We start from the raw sequence: 23,128 nt of genomic DNA on the forward strand, positions 1-23,128 counted from the left end.
GGTTTAATTGACTGTTTCAGTGTTGTACCACATTACTACATGATCCAAACCAGAAAAAACCCAGGATCAGTTCAACAAGTATGTGAAAAACGCGAAAGTATGAGCCTGATGAGGGCAAATCCCAGACCTATCCCAGACCTAACTTCCGTTGTCCTCTAAGATATTGATGGAAACCAGGTTTAGTTGACCGTTTCAGTGTTGTACTTCATTACTACGTGATGCAATCCAGAAAAAGCCCATGATCTAGCCATCAAGTATGAGAATTATGCGAAAGAATGAGCCTGATGAGAGAAAATCCCAGACCTAACCTAGACCTAACATGAATTATTCTCTAAAATATTAATCGAAACCAGGTTTAATTGACTGTTTCAGTGTGGTCCCACATTACTACGTGATCCAATCCAGCAATAGCCCAGGATCTAGCCATGAAGTATGAGAAATATGCGAAAGTATGAGCCTGACGAGGGCAAATCCTAGACCTAACCCAGACCTAACATGCGTTATCCTCTAAAATATTTATCATGACCAGGTTTAATTGATTGTTTCAGTGTGGTCCCACATTACTACGTGATCCAAACCAGAAAAAACCCAGGATCCGTTCAACAAGTATGTGAAAAACGCGAAAGTATGAGCCTGATGAGGGCAAATCCCAGACCTATCCCAGACCAAACTTGCGTTATCCTCTAAAATATTTATCAAGACCAGGTTTAATTGATTGTTTCAGTGTGGTCCCACATTGCTACGTGATGCAAACCAGAAAAAACCCAGGATCAGTTCAACAAGTATGTGAAAAACGCGAAAGTATGAGACTGATGATCGCGAATCTCAGACCTATCCCAGACCAAACTTGCATTATCCTCTAAAATATTGATCGAAACCAGGTTTAATTGACAGTTTCAGCGTGGTACCACATTACTACGTGATACAATCCAGAAACAGCCCAGGATCTAGCCATGAAGTATGTGAAAAACGCGAAAGTATGAGCCTGATGAGGGCAAATCCCAGACCTATCCCAGACCAAACTTGCGTTATCCTCCAAAACATTTATCAAGACCAGGTTTAATTGATTGTTTCAGTGTGGTCCCACATTACTGCGTGATCCAAACCAGAAAAAACCCAGGATCCGTTCAACAAGTATGTGAAGAATACGAAAGTATGAGTCTGATGAGTGAAAATCCCAGACCTAACCTGGACCTAACATGCGTTATCCTCAAAAATATTGATCAAAACCTGGTTTAATCGACTGTTTCAGAGTGGTACTACATTACTACGTGACCCAAACCAGAAAAAACCCAGGATCTGTTCAACAAGTATGTGAAAAACGCGAAAGTATGAGCCTGATGAGGGCAAATCCCAGACCTATCCCAGACCAAACTTGCGTTATCCTCTAAAATATTGATCGAAACCAGGTTTAATCGACTGTTTCAGTGTGGTACCACATTGCTACATGATCCAAACCAGAAAAAACCCAGGATCAGTTCAACAAGTATGTGAAAAACGCGAAAGTATGAGCCTGCTGAGGGCAAATCCCAGACCTATCCCAGACCTAACTAGCGTTATCCTCTAAAATGATTGAACGAAACCAGGTTTAATTGACTGTTTCAGCGTGGTACCACATTACTACGTGATACAATCCAGAAACAGCCCATGATCTAGCCATCAAGTATGAGAATTATGCGAAAGAATGAGCCTGATGAGAGAAAATCCCAGACCTAACCTAGACCTAACATGAATTATTCTCTAAAATATTCATCAAAACCAGGTTTAATTGACTGTTTCAGTGTGGTACCACATTACTACGTGATCCAATCCAGCAATAGCCCAGGATCTAGCCATGAAGTATGAGAAATATGCGAAACTATGAGCCTGACGAGGGCAAATCCTAGACCTAACCCAGACCTAACATGCGTTATCCTCTAAAATATTTATCATGACCAGGTATAATTGATTGTTTCAGTGTGGTCCCACATTACTACGTGATCCAAACCAGAAAAAACCCTGGATCCGTTCAACAAGTATGTGAAAAACGCGCAAGTATGTGCCTGATGAGGGCAAATCCCAGACCTATCCCAGACCAAACTTGCGTTATCCTCTAAAATATTGATCGAAACCTGGTTTAATCGATTGTTTCAGTGGGGTACCACATTACTATGTGATCCAAACCAGAAAATAACCCAGGATCTGTTCAACGAGTATGTGAAGTGTGCGAAAGTATGAGTCTGATGAGGTCAAATCCCAGACCTATCCCAGACTTAACTTGCCTTATCCTCTAAAATATTGATCGAAACCAGGTTTAATCGACTGTTTCAGTGTGGTACCACATTACTACGTGATCCAAACCAGAAAAAACCCAGGATCTGTTCAACAAGTATGTGAAGAATGCGAAAGTATGAGTCTGATGAGAGAAAATCCCCGGCCTAACCTAGGCCTAACATGCATTATCCTCAAAAATATTGATCGAAACCTGGTTTAATCGACTGTTTCAGTGTGGTACCACACTACTACGTGACCCAAACCAGAAAAAACCCAGGATCTGTTCAACAAGTATGTGAAAAACGCGAAAGTATGAGCCTGCCGCGGGCAAATCCCAGACATATCCCAGACCTAACTAGCGTTATCCTCTAAAATGATTGAACGAACCCAGGTTTAATTGACTGTTTCAGCGTGGTACCACATTACTACGTGATACAATCCAGAGACAGCCCCGGATCTAGCCGTGATGTATGAGAAATATGCGAAAGTATGAGCCTGATGAGAGCAAATCCCAGACCTAACCTAGACCTAACATGAATTATTCTCTAAAATATTGATCAAAACCAGGTTTAATTGACTGTTTCAGTGTGGTACCACATTACTACGTGATCCAATCCAGAAACAGCCCAGGATCTAGCCATGAAGTATGAGAAATATGCGAAAGTATGACCCTGATGAGGGCAAATCGCAGGCCTAACCTAGACCTAACATGCGTTGTCCTCTAAAATATTGATGGAAACCAGGTTTAATTGACTGTTTCAGTGTGGTTCCACATTACTACGTGATCCAAACCAGAAAAAACCCACGATCAGTTCAACAAGTATGTGATAAACGCGAAAGTATGAGCCTGATGAGGGCGAATCCCAGACATATCCCAGACCAAACTTGCGTTATCCTCTAAAATATTGATCGAAACCAGGTTTAATTGACTGTTTCAGCGTGGTACCACATTACTACGTGATACAATCTAGAAACAGCCCAGGATCTAGCCATGAAGTATGTGAAAAACGCGAAAGTATGAGCCTGATGAGGGCAAATCCCAGACCTATCCCAGACCAAACTTGCGTTATCCTCTAAAATATTTATCAAGACCAGGTTCAATTGATTGTTTCAGTGTGGTCCCACATTACTGCGTGATCCAAACCAGAAAAAACCCAGGATCCGTTCAACAAGTATGTGAAGAATGCGAAAGTATGAGTTTGATGAGTGAAAATCCCAGACCTAACCTGGACCTAACATGCGTTATCCACAAAAATATTCATCGTAACCTGGTTTAATCGACTGTTTCAGAGTGGTACTACATTACTACGTGACCCAAACCAGAAAAAACCCAGGATCTGCTCAACAAGTATGTGAAAAACGCGAAAGTGTGAGCCTGATGAGGGCAAATCCCAGACCTATCCCAGACCAAACTCGCGTTATCCTCTAAAATATTGATCGAAACCAGGTTTAATCGACTGTATCAGTGTGGTACCACATTGCTACGTGATCCAAACCAGAAAAAACCCAGGATCAGTTCAACAAGTATGTGAAAAACGCGAAAGTATGAGCCTGATGAGGGCGAATCCCAGACCTATCCCAGACCTAACATGCGTTATCCTCTAAAATATTGATCGAAACCAGGTTTAATGGACTGCTTCAGTGTGGTACCACTTCACTACGTGATCCAAAGCAGAAAGAACCCTCGATCAGGCCAACATGTATGTGAAAACTGCGAAAGTAAGAGTCTGATGAGTGAAAATCCCCGGCCAAACCTTGACCTAACATGCGTTATCCTCAAAAATATTGTTCGAAACCAGGTTTAATTAACCGTTTCAGTGTGGTACCACATTACTACGTGATCCAATCCAGAAATAGCCCAGGATCTAGCCATGAAGTATGAGAAATATGCGAAAGTATGAGCCTGACGAGGTCAAATCCTGGACCTAACCCAGACCTAACATACGTTATCCTCTAAAATATTTATCAAGACCTGGTTTAAACGACTGTTTCAGTGTGGTACCACATTACTATGTGATCCAAACCAGAAAATAACCCAGGATCTGTTCAACGAGTATGTGAAGTGTGCGAAAGTATGAGTCTGATGAGGGCAAATCCCAGACCTATCCCGGACCTAACTTGCGTTATCCTCTAAAATATTGATCGAAACCAGGTTTAATCGACTGTTTCAGTGTGGTACCACATTACTACGTGATCCAAACCAGAAAAAACCCAGGATCAGTTCAACAAGTATGTGAAAAACGCGAAAGTATGAGCCTGATGAGGGCGAATCCCAGACCTATCCCAGACCTAACTTGCGTTGTCCTCTAAAATATTGATGGAAACCAGGTTTAATGGACTGCTTCAGTGTGGTACCACATTACTACGTGATCCAAACCAGAAAAAACCCAGGATCTGTTCAACAAGTATGTGAAAAACGCGAAAGTATGAGCCTGAAGAGGGCAAATCCCAGACCTATACCAGACATAACTTGCGTTATCCTCTAAAATATTGATCGAAACCAGGTTTAATTGACTGTTTCAGTGTGGTACCACATTACTACGTGATCCAGTCGAGAAATAGCCCAGGATCTATCCATGAAGTATGAGAAATATGCGAAAGTATGAGCCTGATGAGGGCAAATCCTAGACCTAACCCAGACCTAACATGCTTTATCCTCAAAAATATTTATCAAGCCCAGGTTTAATTTAATGTTTCAGTGTGGTGCCACATTACTACGTGATCCAAACCAGAAAAAACCCAGGATCTGTTCAACAAGTATGTGAAGAATGCGAAAGTACGAGTCTGATGAAGGAAAATTCCTGGCCTAACCTAGTCCTAAAGTTCGTTTTCCTCTAAAATATTGATCGTAACCAGGATTAATTGACTGTTTCAGCGTGGTACCACATTACTACGTGATACAATCCAGAAACAGCCCAGGATCTAGCCATGAAGTATGAGAAGTATGCGAAAGTATGAGCCTGATGAGGGCGAATCCCAGACCTATCCCAGACCTAACTTGCGTTGTCCTCTAAAATATTGATGGAAAACAGGTTTAATTGACTGTTTCAGTGTTGTACTTCATTACTACGTGATGCAATCCAGGAAAAGCCCAGGATCTAGCCATCAAGTATGAGAAATATGCGAAAGAATGAGCCTGATGAGAGCAAATCCCAGACCTAACCTAGAACTAACATGGATTATTCTCTAAAATACTGATCGAAACCAGGTTTAATGGACTGCTTCAGTGTGGTACCACAGTACTACGTGATCCAAACCAGAAAAAACCCAGGATCTCTTCAACAAGTATGTGAAAAACGCGAAAGTATGAGCCTGATGAGGGCAAATCCTAGACCTAACCCAGACCTAACATGCGTTATCCTCTAAAATAGTGATCGAAACCAGGTTTAATGGACTGTTTCAGTGTGGTACCACACTACTACGTGATCCAATCCAGAAAAAACCAAGGATCAGTTCAACAAGTATGTGAAAAACGCGAAAGTATGAGCCTGATGAGGGCGAATCCCAGACCTATCCCAGACCTAACTTGCGTTGTCCTCTAAAATATTGATGGAAAACAGGTTTAATTGACTGTTTCAGTGTTGTACTTCATTACTACGTGATGCAATCCAGAAAAAGCCCAGGATCTAGCCATCAAGTATTAGAAATATGCGAAAGAATGAGCCTGATGAGAGCTAATCCCAGACCTAAACCAGACCTAACATGCGTTATCCTCTAAAATATTTATCAAGACCAGGTTTAATTGATTTTTTCAGTGTGGTCCCACATTACTACGTGATCCAAACCAGAAAAAACCCAGGATCCGTTCAACAAGTATGTGAAAAACGCGAAAGTATGAGCCTGATGAGGGCAAATCCCAGACCTATCCCAGACCAAACTTGCGTTATCCTCTAAAATATTTATCAAGACCAGGTTTAATTGATTGTTTCAGTGTGGTCCCACATTACTACGTGATCCAAACCAGAAAATAACCCAGGATCAGTTCAACAAGTATGTGAAAAACGCGAAAGTATGAGCCTGATGAGGGCGAATCCCACACCTATCCCAGACCTAACATGCGTTATCCTCTAAAATATTGATCGAAACCAGGTTTAATTGACTGTTTCAGCGTGGTACCACATTACTACGTGATACAATCCAGAAATAGCCCAGGATCTAGTCATGAAGTATGAGAAATATGCGAAAGTATGAGCCTGATGAGGGCAAATCCTAGACCTAACCCAGACCTAACATGCGTTATCCTCTAAAATATTTTTCAGGACCAGGTTTAATTGAATGTTTCAGTGTGGTACCACATTACTACGTGAACCAAACCAGAAAAATCCCAGGATCCGTTCAACAAGTATGTGAAGAATGTGAAAGTATGAGCCTGATGAGGGCAAATCCCAGAACTATCCGAGACCTAACTTGCGTTATCCAGTAAGATATTGATCGAAACCAGGTTTAATTGACTGTTTCAGCGTGGTACCACATTACTACGTGATCCAATCCAGTAATAGTTCAGGATCTAGCCATGAAGTATGAGAAATATGCGAAAGTATGAGCCTGATGAGGGCAAATCCTAGACCTAAACCAGACCTAACATGCGTTATCCTCTAAAATATTTATCAAGACCAGGTTTAATTGATTTTTTCAGTGTGGTCCCACATTACTACGTGAACCAAACCAGAAAAAACCCCGGATCCGTTCAACAAGTATGTGAAGAATGCGGAAGTATGAGTCTGGTGAGTGAAAATCCCAGGCCTAACCTAGACCTAACATGCGTTATCCTCTGAAATATTGATCGAAACCAGGTTGAATGGACTGTTTCAGTGTGGTACCGCACTACTACGTGATCCAAACCAGAAAAAACCCAGGAACTGTTCAACAAGTATGTGAAAAACGCAAATGTATGAGCCTGATGAGGGCGAATCCCGGAACTATCCGAGACCTAACTTGCGTTATCCAGTAAAATATTGATCGAAACCAGGTTTAATTGACTGTTTCAGTGTGGTACCACATTACTACGTGATCCAATCCAGTAATAGCTCAGGATCTAGCCATGAAGTATGAGAAATATGCGAAAGTATGAGCCTGATGAGGGCAAATCCTAGACCTCACCCAGACCTAACATGCGTTATCCTCTAAAATATTTTTCAAGACCAGGTTTAATTGAATGTTTCAGTGTGGTACCACATTACTACGTGAAACAAACCACAAAAAACCTAGGATCCGTTCAACAAGTATGTGAAGAATGCGAAAGTATGACTCTGATCAGTGAAAATCTTTGGCCTAACCTAGACCTGACATGCGTTATCCTCAAAAATATTGATCGAAACCAGATTTAATGGACTGTTACAGTGTGGTACCACTTTACTACGTGATCCAAAGCAGAAAAAACTCTCGATTATGTCAACATGCATGTTAAAACTGCGAAAGTATGACCCTGATGTGGGCAAATCCCAGGCCTAACCTAGACCTAACATGCGATATCCTCTAAAATACTTATCCAGGCCAGGTTTAATTGAATGTTTCGGTGTGGTACCACATTACTGCGTGATCCAATCCAGAAAAAACCCAGGATCTGTTCTACAGGTATGTGAAAAACGCGAAAGTACGAGCCTGATGAGGGCAAATCCAAGACCTATCCCAGACCTAACTTCTGTTAATCCTCTAAAATATTGATCGAAACCAGGTTTAATTGACTGTTTCAGTGTGGTACCACATTACTACGTGATGCAATCAAGAAAAACCCCAGGATCTCGCCATCAAGTATGAGAAATATGCGAAAGTATTACACTGATGGGCGCAAATCCCAGACCTAACCCAGACCTAACATGCGTTACCTTCCAAAATATTGATCGAACACAGGTTTAATTGACTGTTTCAGTGTGGTACCACTTTACTACGTGATCCAAAGTAGAAAAAACCCAGGATCTGTTCAACAAGTATGTGAAGTATGTGAAAGTATGAGTCTGATGAGGGAAAATCCCAGGCCTAACCCAGACCTAACATGCGTTATCCTCTAAAATAGTGATCGAAACCAGGTTTAATGGACTGTTTCAGTGTGATACCACACTACTACGTGATCCAATCCAGAAAATAACACAGGATCAGTTCAACAAGTATGTGAAAAACGCGAAAGTATGAGCCTGATGAGGGCGAATCCCACACCTATCCCAGACCTAACTTGCGTTATCCTCTAAAATATTGATCGAAACCAGGTTTAATTGACTGTTTCAGCGTGGTACCACATTACTACGTGATACAATCCAGAAATAGCCCAGGATCTAGCCATGAAGTATGAGAAATATGCGAAAGTATGAGCCTGATGAGTGCAAATCCTAGACCTAAACCAGACCTAACATGCGTTATCCTCTAAAATATTGATCGAAACCAGGTTTAATTGACTGTTTCAGTGTGGCATCACATTGCTACGTGATCCAAACCAGTGGACGCCCAGGATTTGGCCAACAAGAATGAGAAATATGCGAAAGTATGAGCCTGATGAGGGCAAATCCGAGACCTAACCCAGACCTAACATGCGTTATCCTCTAAAATATTTATCAAGACCAGGTTTAATTGAATGTTTCAGTGTGGTACGACATTACTACGTGATCCAAACCAGAAAAAACCCAGGATCCGTTCAACAAGTATGTGAAAAACGCGAAAGTATGAGCCTGATGAGCGCAAATCCCAGACCTATCCCAGACCTAACTTGCGCTGTCCTCTAAAATATTTATCAAGACCAGGATTAATTGACTGTTTCAGTGTGGCATCACATTGCTACGTGATCCAAACCAGTGGAAGCCCAGGATCTGGCCAACAAGAATGAGAAATATGCGAAAGTATGAGCCCGACGAGAGCAAATCCCAGACCTAACCTAGACCTAACATGCGTTATCCTAAAAAATATTGATCGAAACCAGGTTTAATCGACTGTTTCAGTGTGGTACCACATTACTACGTTATCCAAACCAGAAAAAGTCCAGGATCTAGCCATCAAGTATGAGAAATATGCGAAAGAATGAGCCTGATGAGGGCAAATCCTAGACCTAACCCAGACCTAACATGCGTTATCCTCTAAAATATTTATCAAGACCAGGATTAATTGACTGTTTCAGTGTGGCATCACATTACTACGTGATCCAAACCAGTGGAAGCCCAGGATCTGGCCAACAAGAATGGGAAATATGCGAAAGTATGAGCCTGACGAGAGTAAATCCCAGACCTAACCTAGACCTAACATGCGTTATCCTCAAAAATATAGATCGAAACCAGGTTTAATTGACTGTTTCAGTGTGGTACCACATTACTACGTGATCCAATCCAGAAAAAGCCCAGGATCTAGCTATGAAGTATGAGAAATATACGAAAGTATGTGTCTGATGAGGGCAAATCCCAAGCCTAACCTAGACATAACATGCGTTATCCTCTAAAATATTGATCGAAAACAGGTTTAATGGACTGTTTCAGTGTGATACCACATTACTACGTGATCCAAACCAGAGAAAGCTCAGAATCTGTCCATCAAGTATGAGAAATATTGGAAAGTACGAGCCAAATGAGAGCAAATCCCAGACCTAACCCAGACCTAACATGAATTATTCTCTAAAATATTGATGGAAACCAGGTTTAATGGACTGTCTCAGTGTGGTACCACATTACTACGTGATCCAAACCAGAAAAAACCGAGAATCTGTTCAACAAGTATATGAAAAACGCGAAAGTATGACCCTGATGAGGGCAAATCCCAGACCTATCCCAGACCTAACTTGCGTTGTCCTCTAAGATACTGATCGAAACCAGGTTTAATTTACTGTTTCAGTGTGGTACCACTTTGCTACGTGATCCAAAGCAGAAAAAACCATCGATCAGGTCAACATGTATGTTAAAACTGCGAAAGTATGACCCTGATGAGGGCAAATCCCAGAACTGTCCCAGACATAACTTGCGTTATCCTCTAAAATATTAATGGAAACCAGGTTTAATTGAATGTTTCTGTGTGGTACCACATTACAGCGTGATCCAAACCAGAAAAAACTCAGGATCCGTTCAACACGTATGTGAAGTATGCGAAAGTATGAGTCTGGTGAGTGAAAATCCCAGGCCTAACCTAGACCTAACATGCGTTATCCTCTAAAATATTGATCAAAACGAGGATTAATGGACTGTTTCAGTGTGGTACCACATTACTACGCGATCCAAACCAGAAAAAACCCAGAATCTGTTCAACAAGTACGTGAAGAATGCGAAAGTATGAGCCTGATGAGGGCAAATCCCAGACCTATCCCAGACATAACTTGCGTTATCCTCTAAAATATTGATCGAAACCAGGTTTAATTGACTGTTTCAGTGTGGTACCACATTACTACGTGATCCAAACCAGAGAAAACCCAGGATTTGTTCATCAAGTATGTGAAGAATGCGAAAGTATGTGTCTGATGAGGGCAAATCCCAAGCCAACCTAGACATAACATGCGTTATCCTCTAAGTTATTGATCGTAACCAGGTTTAATGGACTGTTTCAGTGTGGTACCACATTCCTACGTGATCCAAACCAGAAAAAGCCCAGAATCTGGCCACCAAGAATGAGAAATACTCGAAAGTACGAGTCTGATGAGAGCAAATCCCAGACCTAACCCAGACCTAACATGAATTATTCTCTAAAATATTAATCGAAACCAGGTTTAATGGACTGTTTCAGTGTGGTACCACATTACTACGTGATCCAAACCAGAAAAACCCCAGGATCTGTTCAACAAGTATGTGAAAAACGCGAAAGTACGAGCCTGATGAGGGCAAATCCCAGACCTATCCCAGACATAACTTGCGTTATCCTCTAAAATATTTATCAAGACCAGGATTAATTGACTGTTTCAGTGTGGCATCACATTACTACGTGATCCAGACCAGTGGTAGCCCAGGATCTGACCAACAAGAATGAGAAATATGCGAAAGTATGAGCCTAAAGAGAGCAAATCCCAGAGCTAACCTAGACCTAACATGCGTTATCCTCAAAAATATTGATCGAAACCAGGCTTATTCGACTGTTTCAGTGTGGTACCACATTACTACGTTATCCAAACCAGAAAAAGCCCAGAATCTGGCCATCAAGTATGAGAAATATGCGTAAGTACGAGCCTGATGAGCGCAAATCCCAGACCTATCCCAGACCTAACTTGCGCTGTCCTCTAAAATATTTATCATGACCAGGATTAATTGACTGTTTCAGTGTGGCATCACATTGCTACGTGATCCAATCCAGTGGAAGCCCAGGATCTGGCCAACAAGAATAAGAAATATGCGAAAGTATGAGCCTGACGAGAGCAAATCCCAGACCTAACCTAGACCTAACATGCGTTATCCTAAAAAATATTGATCGAAACCAGGTTTAATTGACCGTTTCAGTGTGGTACCACATTACTACGTGATCCGAACCAGAAAAAACCCAGGATCAGTTCAACAAGTATGTGAGGAATGCGAAAGTATGAATCTGATGTGGGCAAATCCCTGGCCTTACCTGGACCAAACATGCGTTATCCTCAAAAATATTGATCGAAACCAGGTTTAATGGACTGTTTCAGTGTGGTACCACGTTACTACGTGATCCAAACCAGAAAAAACCGAGGATCAGTTCAACAAGTATGTGAAAAACGCGAAAGTATGAGCCTGATGAGGGCAAATCCCAGACCTATCCCAGACATAACTTGCGTTATCCCCTAAAATATTCTTCAAAACCAGGTTTAATTGACCGTTTCAGTGTGGTAACACTTTACAACGTGTTCGAAACCAGAAAAAGCCAGGGATCTGTTCAACACGTATGTGAAAAATGCGTAAGTATGAGCCTGACGAGAGCAAATCCCAGACCTAACCTAGACCTAACATGCGTTATCCTCAAAAATATTGATCGAAACCAGGCTTAATCGACTCTTTCATTGTGGTACCACATTACTAAGTTATCCAAACCAGAAAAAACCCAGGATCCGTTCAACAAGTATGTGAAGAATGCGAAAGTATGAGTCTGATGAGTGAAAATCCCAGGCCTAACCCAGACCTAACATGCGTTATGCTCAAAAATATTGATCGAAACCAGGTTTAATCGATTGTTTCAGTGTGGTAGCACATTACTACGTGATCCGAACCAGAAAAAATCCAGGTTCTATTCAACAAGTATGTGAAAAACGCGAAAGAATGAGCCTGATGAGGGCAAATCCTAGACCTAACCCAGACCAAACATGCGTTGTCCTCTAAAATATTTATCAAGACCAAGTTTAATTGAATGTTTCAGTGTGGTACCACATTACTACGAGATCCAAACCAGAAAAAACCCAGGATCTGTACAACAAGTATGTGAAGAATGCGAAAGTATGAGTCTGATGAGGGCAAATCCCAGGCCTAACCTAGACCTAACATGTGTTATCCTCTAAAATATTGATCGAAACCAGGTTTAATGGACTGTTTCAGTGTGGTACCACATTACTACGTGATCGAAATCAGAAAAAACCCTGGATCTGTTCTAGAAGTATGCGAAAAAAGCGAAAGTATGAGTCTGATGAGGTCAGATCCCAGACCTATCCCAGACCTAACTTGCGTTATCCTATAAAATATTGATCGAAACCAGGTTTAATTGACCGTTTCAGTGTGGTACCACATTACTACGTGATCCGAACCAGAAAAAACCCAGGATCAGTTCAACAAGTATGTGAGGAATGCGAAAGTATGAATCTGATGTGGGCAAATCCCTGGCCTAACCTGGACCTAACATGCGTTATCCTCAAAAATATTGATCGAAACCAGGTTTAATGGACTGTTTCAGTGTGGTACCACGTTACTACGTGATCCAAACCAGAAAAAACCGAGGATCAGTTCAACAAGTATGTGAAAAACGCGAAAGTATGAGCCTGATGAGGGCAAATCCCAGACCTATCCCAGACATAACTTGCGTTATCCCCTAAAATATTCTTCAAAACCAGGTTTAATTGACCGTTTCAGTGTGGTAACACTTTACAACGTGTTCGAAACCAGAAAAAGCCAGGGATCTGTTCAACACGTATGTGAAAAATGCGTAAGTATGAGCCTGGCGAGAGCAAATCCCAGACCTAACCTAGACCTAACATGCGTTATCCTCAAAAATATTGATCGAAACCAGGCTTAATCGACTCTTTCAGTGTGGTGCCACATTACTACGTTATCCAAACCAGAAAAAATCCAGGATCTGTTCAACAAGTATGTGAAAAACGCGAAAGAATAAGCCTGATGAGGGCAAATCCTAGACCTAACCCAGACCAAACATGCGTTTTCCTCTAGAATATTTATCAAGACCATGATTAATTGACTGTTTCAGTGTGGCATCACATTACTACGTGATCCAACCCAGAAAAAAACCAGGATCTGTTCAACAAGTATGTGAAAAATGCGAAAGTCTGACCCTGATGAGGGCAAATCCCAGACCTATCCCAGACCTAACTTGCGTTGTCGTCTAAAATATTCATGGAAACCAGTTTTAAATGACTGTTTCAGTGTGGTACCACATTACTACGTGATCCAATCCAGAAAAAGTCCAGGATCTAGCCATCAAGGATGAGAAATATGCGAAAGTAAGAGCCTGACGAAAGCAAATCCCAGACCTAACCTAGACCTTACATGCGTTATCCTCAAAAATATTGATCGAAACCAGGTTTAATCGACTGTTTCAGAGTGGTACCACGTTAGTACGTGATCCAAACCAGAAAAAGCCTAGAATCTGGCCATCAAGTATGAGAAATATGCGAAAGTACAAGCCTCATGAGAGCAAATCCCAGACCTAACCCAGACCAAACATGAATTATTCTCAAAAATATTGACCGAAACCAGGTTTAGTGGACTGTTCCAGTGTGGTACCACATTACTGCGTGATCCAACCCAGAAAAAACCCAGGATCTGTTCAACAAGTATGTGAAAAATGCGAAAGTATGACCCTGATGAGGGCAAATCCCAGACCTATCCCAGAACTAACTTGCGTTGTCGTCTAAAATATTCATGGAAACCAGGTTTAAATGACAGTTTCAGTGTGGTACCACATTACTACGTGATCCAATCCAGAAAAAGTCCAGGATCTAGCCATCAAGAATGAGAAATATGCGAAAGTATGAGCCTGGCGAGAGCAAATCCCAGACCTAACCTAGACCTAACATGCGTTATCCTCAAAAATATTGATCGAAACCAGGCTTAATCGACTCTTTCAGTGTGATACCACGTTACTACGAGATCCAAACAAGAAAAAACCGAGGATCTGTTCAAAAAGTATGTGAAGAATGCGAAAGTATGACCCTGATGAGGGCAAATCCTAGACCAATCCCAGACGTAACTTGCGTTATCCCCTAAAATATTCTTCAAAACCAGGTTTAATTGACCGTTTCAGTGTGGTAACACTTTACAACGTGTTCGAAACCAGAAAAAGCCAGGGATCTGTTCAACATGTATGTGAAAAATGCGTAAGTATGAGCCTGGCGAGAGCAAATGCCAGACCTAACCTAGACCTAACATGCGTTATCCTCAATAATATTGATCGAAACCAGGCTTAATCGACTCTTTCAGTGTGGTAGCACATTACTACGTTATCCAAACCAGAAAAAACCCAGGATCTGTTCAAAAAGTATGTGAAGAATGCGAAAGTATGACCCTGATGAGGGCAAATCCTAGACCTAACCCAGACCTAACATACGTTATCCTCTAAAATATTTATCAAGACCAGGTTTAATTGAATGTTTCAGTGTGGTACCACATTACTACGTGATCCGAACCAGAAAAAACCCAGGATCAGTTCAACAAGTATGTGAAGAATGCGAAAGTATGAATCTGATGTGGGCAAATCCCTCGCCTAACCTGGACCTAACATGCGTTATCCTCAAAAATATTGATCGAAACCAGGTTTAGTCGACTGTTTCAGTGTGGTAGCACATTACTACGTGATCCGAACCAGAAAAAATCCAGGATCTGTTCAACAAGTATGTGAAAAACGCGAAAGAATAAGCCTGATGTGGGCAAATCCTAGACCTAACCCAGACCAAACATGCGTTTTCCTCTAGAATATTTATCAAGACCATGATTAATTGACTGTTTCAGTGTGGCATCACATTACTACGTGATCCAACCCAGAAAAAACCCAGGATCTGTTCAACAAGTATGTGAAAAATGCGAAAGTCTGACCCTGATGAGGGCAAATCCCAGACCTATCCCAGACCTAACTTGCGTTGTCGTCTAAAATATTCATGGAAACCAGGTTTAAATGACAGTTTCAGTGTGGTACCACATTACTACGTGATCCAATCCAGAAAAAGTCCAGGATCTAGCCATCAAGGATGAGAAATATGCGAAAGTAAGAGCCTGACGAAAGCAAATCCCAGACCTAACCTAGACCTTACATGCGTTATCCTCAAAAATATTGATCGAAACCAGGTTTAATCGACTGTTTCAGAGTGGTACCACGTTACTACGTGATCCAAACCAGAAAAAGCCTAGAATCTGGCCATCAAGTATGAGAAATATGCGAAAGTACAAGCCTCATGAGAGCAAATCCCAGACCTAACCCAGACCAAACATGAATTATTCTCAAAAATATTGACCGAAACCAGGTTTAGTGGACTGTTCCAGTGTGGTACCACATTACTGCGTGATCCAACCCAGAAAAAACCCAGGATCTGTTCAACAAGTATGTGAAAAATGCGAAAGTATGACCCTGATGAGGGCAAATCCCAGACCTATCCCAGAACTAACTTGCGTTGTCGTCTAAAATATTCATGGAAACCAGGTTTAAATGACAGTTTCAGTGTGGTACCACATTACTACGTGATCCAATCCAGAAAAAGTCCAGGATCTAGCCATCAAGAATGAGAAATATGCGAAAGTAAGAGCCTGACGAGAGCAGATCCCAGACCTGACCTAGACCTAACATGCGTTATCCTCAATACTATTGATCGAAACCAGGTTTAATGGACTGTTTCAGTGTGATACCACGTTACTACGTGATCCAAACCAGAAAAAACCGAGGATCAGTTCAACAAGTATGTGAAAAACGCGAAAGTATGAGCCTGATGAGGGCAAATCCCAGACCAATCCCAGACGTAACTTGCGTTATCCCCTAAAATATTCTTCAAAACCAGGTTTAATTGACCGTTTCAGTGTGGTACCACGTTACTACGTGATCCAAACCAGAAAAAGCCAGGGATCTGTTCAACACGTATGTGAAAAATGCGTAAGTATGAGCCTGGCGAGAGCAAATCCCAGACCTAACCTAGACCTAACATGCGTTATCCTCAAAAATATTGATCGAAACCAGGCTTAATCGACTCTTTCAGTGTGGTACCACATTACTACGTTATCCAAACCAGAAAAAACCCAGGATCTGTTCAAAAAGTATGTGAAGAATGCGAAAGTATGACCCGGATGAGGGCAAATCCTAGACCTAACCCAGACCTAACATACGTTATCCTCTAAAATATTTATCAAGACCAGGTTTAATTGAATGTTTCAGTGTGGTACCACATTACTACGTGATCCAACCCAGAAAAAACCCAGGATCTGTTCAACAAGTATGTGAAAAATGCGAAAGTCTGACCCTGATGAGGGCAAATCCCAGACCTATCCCAGACCTAACTTGCGTTGTCGTCTAAAATATTCATGGAAACCAGGTTTAAATGACTGTTTCAGTGTGGTACCACATTACTACGTGATCCAATCCAGAAAAAGTCCAGGATCTAGCCATCAAGGATGAGAAATATGCGAAAGTAAGAGCCTGACGAAAGCAAATCCCAGACCTAACCTAGACCTTACATGCGTTATCCTCAAAAATATTGATCGAAACCAGGTTTAATCGACTGTTTCAGAGTGGTACCACGTTACTACGTGATCCAAACCAGAAAAAGCCTAGAATCTGGCCATCAAGTATGAGAAATATGCGAAAGTACAAGCCTCATGAGAGCAAATCCCAGACCTAACCCAGACCAAACATGAATTATTCTCAAAAATATTGACCGAAACCAGGTTTAGTGGACTGTTCCAGTGTAGTACCACATTACTGCGTGATCCAACCCAGAAAAAACCCAGGATCTGTTCAACAAGTATGTGAAAAATGCGAAAGTATGACCCTGATGAGGGCAAATCCCAGACCTATGCCAGAACTAACTTGCGTTGTCGTCTAAAATATTCATGGAAACCAGGTTTAAATGACAGTTTCAGTGTGGTACCACATTACTACGTGATCCAATCCAGAAAAAGTCCAGGATCTAGCCATCAAGAATGAGAAATATGCGAAAGTAAGAGCCTGACGAGAGCAAATCCCAGACCTGACCTAGACCTAACATGCGTTATCCTCAAAAATATTGATCGAAACCAGGTTTAATGGACTGTTTCAGTGTGATACCACGTTACTACGAGATCCAAACAAGAAAAAACCGAGGATCAGTTCAACAAGTATGTGAAAAACGCGAAAGTATGAGCCTGATGAGGGCAAATCCCAGACCTATCCCAGACATAACTTGCGTTATCCCCTAAAATATTCTTCAAAACCAGGTTTAATTGACCGTTTCAGTGTGGTAACACTTTACAACGTGTTCGAAACCAGAAAAAGCCAGGGATCTGTTCAACATGTATGTGAAAAATGCGTAAGTATGAGCCTGGCGAGAGCAAATGCCAGACCTAACCTAGACCTAACCGGCGTTATCCTCAAAAATATTGATCGAAACCAGGCTTAATCGACTCTTTCAGTGTGGTACCACATTACTACGTTATCCAAACCAGAAAAAACCCAGGATCTGTTCAAAAAGTATGTGAAGAATGCGAAAGTATGACCCTGATGAGGGCAAATCCTAGACCTAACCCAGACCTAACATACGTTATCCTCTAAAATATTTATCAAGACCAGGTTTAATTGAATGTTTCAGTGTGGTACCACATTACTACGTGATCCGAACCAGAAAAAACCCAGGATCAGTTCAACAAGTATGTGAAGAATGCGAAAGTATGAATCTGATGTGGGCAAATCCCTGGCCTAACCTGGACCTAACATGCGTTATCCTCAAAAATATTGATCGAAACCAGGTTTAGTCGACTGTTTCAGTGTGGTAGCACATTACTACGTGATCCGAACCAGAAAAAATCCAGGATCTGTTCAACAAGTATGTGAAAAACGCGAAAGAATAAGCCTGATGAGGGCAAATCCTAGACCTAACCCAGACCAAACATGCGTTTTCCTCTAGAATATTTATCAAGACCATGATTAATTGACTGTTTCAGTGTGGCATCACATTACTACGTGATCCAACCCAGAAAAAACCCAGGATCTGTTCAACAAGTATGTGAAAAATGCGAAAGTCTGACCCTGATGAGGGCAAATCCCAGACCTATCCCAGACCTAACTTGCGTTGTCGTCTAAAATATTCATGGAAACAAGGTTTAAATGACAGTTTCAGTGTGGTACCACATTACTACGTGATCCAATCCAGAAAAAGTCCAGGATCTAGCCATCAAGGATGAGAAATATGCGAAAGTAAGAGCCTGACGAAAGCAAATCCCAGACCTAACCTAGACCTTACATGCGTTATCCTCAAAAATATTGATCGAAACCAGGTGTAATCGACTGTTTCAGAGTGGTACCACGTTACTACGTGATCCAAACCAGAAAAAGCCTAGAATCTGGCCATCAAGTATGAGAAATATGCGAAAGTACAAGCCTCATGAGAGCAAATCCCAGACCTAACCCAGACCAAACATGAATTATTCTCAAAAATATTGACCGAAACCAGGTTTAGTGGACTGTTCCAGTGTGGTACCACATTACTGCGTGATCCAACCCAGAAAAAACCCAGGATCTGTTCAACAAGTATGTGAAAAATGCGAAAGTATGACCCTGATGAGGGCAAATCCCAGACCTATCCCAGAACTAACTTGCGTTGTCGTCTAAAATATTCATGGAAACCAGGTTTAAATGACAGTTTCAGTGTGGTACCACATTACTACGTGATCCAATCCAGAAAAAGTCCAGGATCTAGCCATCAAGAATGAGAAATATGCGAAAGTAAGAGCCTGACGAGAGCAAATCCCAGACCTGACCTAGACCTAACATGCGTTATCCTCAAAAATATTGATCGAAACCAGGTTTAATGGACTGTTTCAGTGTGATACCACGTTACTACGAGATCCAAACAAGAAAAAACCGAGGATCAGTTCAACAAGTATGTGAAAAACGCGAAAGTATGAGCCTGATGAGGGCAAATCCCAGACCTATCCCAGACATAACTTGCGTTATCCCCTAAAATATTCTTCAAAACCAGGTTTAATTGACCGTTTCAGTGTGGTAACACTTTACAACGTGTTCGAAACCAGAAAAAGCCAGGGATCTGTTCAACATGTATGTGAAAAATGCGTAAGTATGAGCCTGGCGAGAGCAAATGCCAGACCTAACCTAGACCTAACATGCGTTATCCTCAATAATATTGATCGAAACCAGGCTTAATCGACTCTTTCAGTGTGGTACCACATTACTACGTTATCCAAACCAGAAAAAACCCAGGATCTGTTCAAAAAGTATGTGAAGAATGCGAAAGTATGACCCTGATGAGGGCAAATCCTAGACCTAACCCAGACCTAACATACGTTATCCTCTAAAATATTTATCAAGACCAGGTTTAATTGAATGTTTCAGTGTGGTACCACATTACTACGTGATCCGAACCAGAAAAAACCCAGGATCAGTTCAACAAGTATGTGAAGAATGCGAAAGTATGAATCTGATGTGGGCAAATCCCTGGCCTAACCTGGACCTAACATGCGTTATCCTCAAAAATATTGATCGAAACCAGGTTTAGTCGACTGTTTCAGTGTGGTAGCACATTACTACGTGATCCGAACCAGAAAAAATCCAGGATCTGTTCAACAAGTATGTGAAAAACGCGAAAGAATAAGCCTGATGAGGGCAAATCCTAGACCTAACCCAGACCAAACATGCGTTTTCCTCTAGAATATTTATCAAGACCATGATTAATTGACTGTTTCAGTGTGGCATCACATTACTACGTGATCCAACCCAGAAAAAACCCAGGATCTGTTCAACAAGTATGTGAAAAATGCGAAAGTCTGACCCTGATGAGGGCAAATCCCAGACCTATCCCAGACCTAACTTGCGTTGTCGTCTAAAATATTCATGGAAACCAGGTTTAAATGACAGTTTCAGTGTGGTACCACATTACTACGTGATCCAATCCAGAAAAAGTCCAGGATCTAGCCATCAAGGATGAGAAATATGCGAAAGTAAGAGCCTGACGAAAGCAAATCCCAGACCTAACCTAGACCTTACATGCGTTATCCTCAAAAATATTGATCGAAACCAGGTTTAATCGACTGTTTCAGAGTGGTACCACGTTACTACGTGATCCAAACCAGAAAAAGCCTAGAATCTGGCCATCAAGTATGAGAAATATGCGAAAGTACAAGCCTCATGAGAGCAAATCCCAGACCTAACCCAGACCAAACATGAATTATTCTCAAAAATATTGACCGAAACCAGGTTTAGTGGACTGTTCCAGTGTGGAACCACATTACTGCGTGATCCAACCCAGAAAAAACCCAGGATCTGTTCAACAAGTATGTGAAAAATGCGAAAGTATGACCCTGATGAGGGCAAATCCCAGACCTATCCCAGAACTAACTTGCGTTGTCGTCTAAAATATTCATGGAAACCAGGTTTAAATGACAGTTTCAGTGTGGTACCACATTACTACGTGATCCAATCCAGAAAAAGTCCAGGATCTAGCCATCAAGAATGAGAAATATGCGAAAGTAAGAGCCTGACGAGAGCAGATCCCAGACCTGACCTAGACCTAACATGCGTTATCCTCAATAATATTGATCGAAACCAGGTTTAATGGACTGTTTCAGTGTGATACCACGTTACTACGTGATCCAAACCAGAAAAAACCGAGGATCAGTTCAACAAGTATGTGAAAAACGCGAAAGTATGAGCCTGATGAGGGCAAATCCCAGACCTATCCCAGACATAACTTGCGTTATCCCCTAAAATATTCTTCAAAACCAGGTTTAATTGACCGTTTCAGTGTGGTACCACGTTACTACGTGATCCAAACCAGAAAAAGCCAGGGATCTGTTCAACACGTATGTGAAAAATGCGTAAGTATGAGCCTGGCGAGAGCAAATCCCAGACCTAACCTAGACCTAACATGCGTTATCCTCAAAAATATTGATCGAAACCAGGCTTAATCGACTCTTTCAGTGTGGTACCACATTACTACGTTATCCAAACCAGAAAAAACCCAGGATCTGTTCAAAAAGTATGTGAAGAATGCGAAAGTATGACCCGGATGAGGGCAAATCCTAGACCTAAACCAGACCTAACATACGTTATCCTCTAAAATATTTATCAAGACCAGGTTTAATTGAATGTTTCAGTGTGGTACCACATTACTACGTGATCCAACCCAGAAAAAACCCAGGATCTGTTCAACAAGTATGTGAAAAATGCGAAAGTCTGATCCTGATGAGGGCAAATCCCAGACCTATCCCAGACCTAACTTGCGTTGTCGTCTAAAATATTCATGGTAACCAGGTTTAAATGACTGTTTCAGTGTGGTACCACATTACTACGTGATCCAATCCAGAAAAAGTCCAGGATCTAGCCATCAAGGATGAGAAATATGCGAAAGTAAGAGCCTGACGAAAGCAAATCCCAGACCTAACCTAGACCTTACATGCGTTATCCTCAAAAATATTGATCGAAACCAGGTTTAATCGACTGTTTCAGAGTGGTACCACGTTACTACGTGATCCAAACCAGAAAAAGCCTAGAATCTGGCCATCAAGTATGAGAAATATGCGAAAGTACAAGCCTCATGAGAGCAAATCCCAGACCTAACCCAGACCAAACATGAATTATTCTCAAAAATATTGACCGAAACCAGGTTTAGTGGACTGTTCCAGTGTAGTACCACATTACTGCGTGATCCAACCCAGAAAAAACCCAGGATCTGTTCAACAAGTATGTGAAAAATGCGAAAGTATGACCCTGATGAGGGCAAATCCCAGACCTATGCCAGAACTAACTTGCGTTGTCGTCTAAAATATTCATGGAAACCAGGTTTAAATGACAGTTTCAGTGTGGTACCACATTACTACGTGATCCAATCCAGAAAAAGTCCAGGATCTAGCCATCAAGAATGAGAAATATGCGAAAGTAAGAGCCTGACGAGAGGAAATCCCAGACCTGACCTAGACCTAACATGCGTTATCCTCAAAAATATTGATCGAAACCAGGTTTAATGGACTGTTTCAGTGTGATACCACGTTACTACGAGATCCAAACAAGAAAAAACCGAGGATCAGTTCAACAAGTATGTGAAAAACGCGAAAGTATGAGCCTGATGAGGGCAAATCCCAGACCTATCCCAGACATAACTTGCGTTATCCCCTAAAATATTCTTCAAAACCAGGTTTAATTGACCGTTTCAGTGTGGTAACACTTTACAACGTGTTCGAAACCAGAAAAAGCCAGGGATCTGTTCAACATGTATGTGAAAAATGCGTAAGTATGAGCCTGGCGAGAGCAAATGCCAGACCTAACCTAGACCTAACATGCGTTATCCTCTATAATATTGATCGAAACCAGGCTTAATCGACTCTTTCAGTGTGGTACCACATTACTACGTTATCCAAACCAGAAAAAACCCAGGATCTGTTCAAAAAGTATGTGAAGAATGCGAAAGTATGACCCTGATGAGGGCAAATCCTAGACCTAACCCAGACCTAACATACGTTATCCTCTAAAATATTTATCAAGACCAGGTTTAATTGAATGTTTCAGTGTGGTACCACATTACTACGTGATCCGAACCAGAAAAAACCCAGGA

This window comes from Colletes latitarsis, unplaced genomic scaffold (assembly GCF_051014445.1).
Source record: "Colletes latitarsis isolate SP2378_abdomen unplaced genomic scaffold, iyColLati1 scaffold0027, whole genome shotgun sequence".
In the NCBI taxonomy this organism is placed as follows: Eukaryota; Metazoa; Arthropoda; class Insecta; order Hymenoptera; family Colletidae; genus Colletes; species Colletes latitarsis.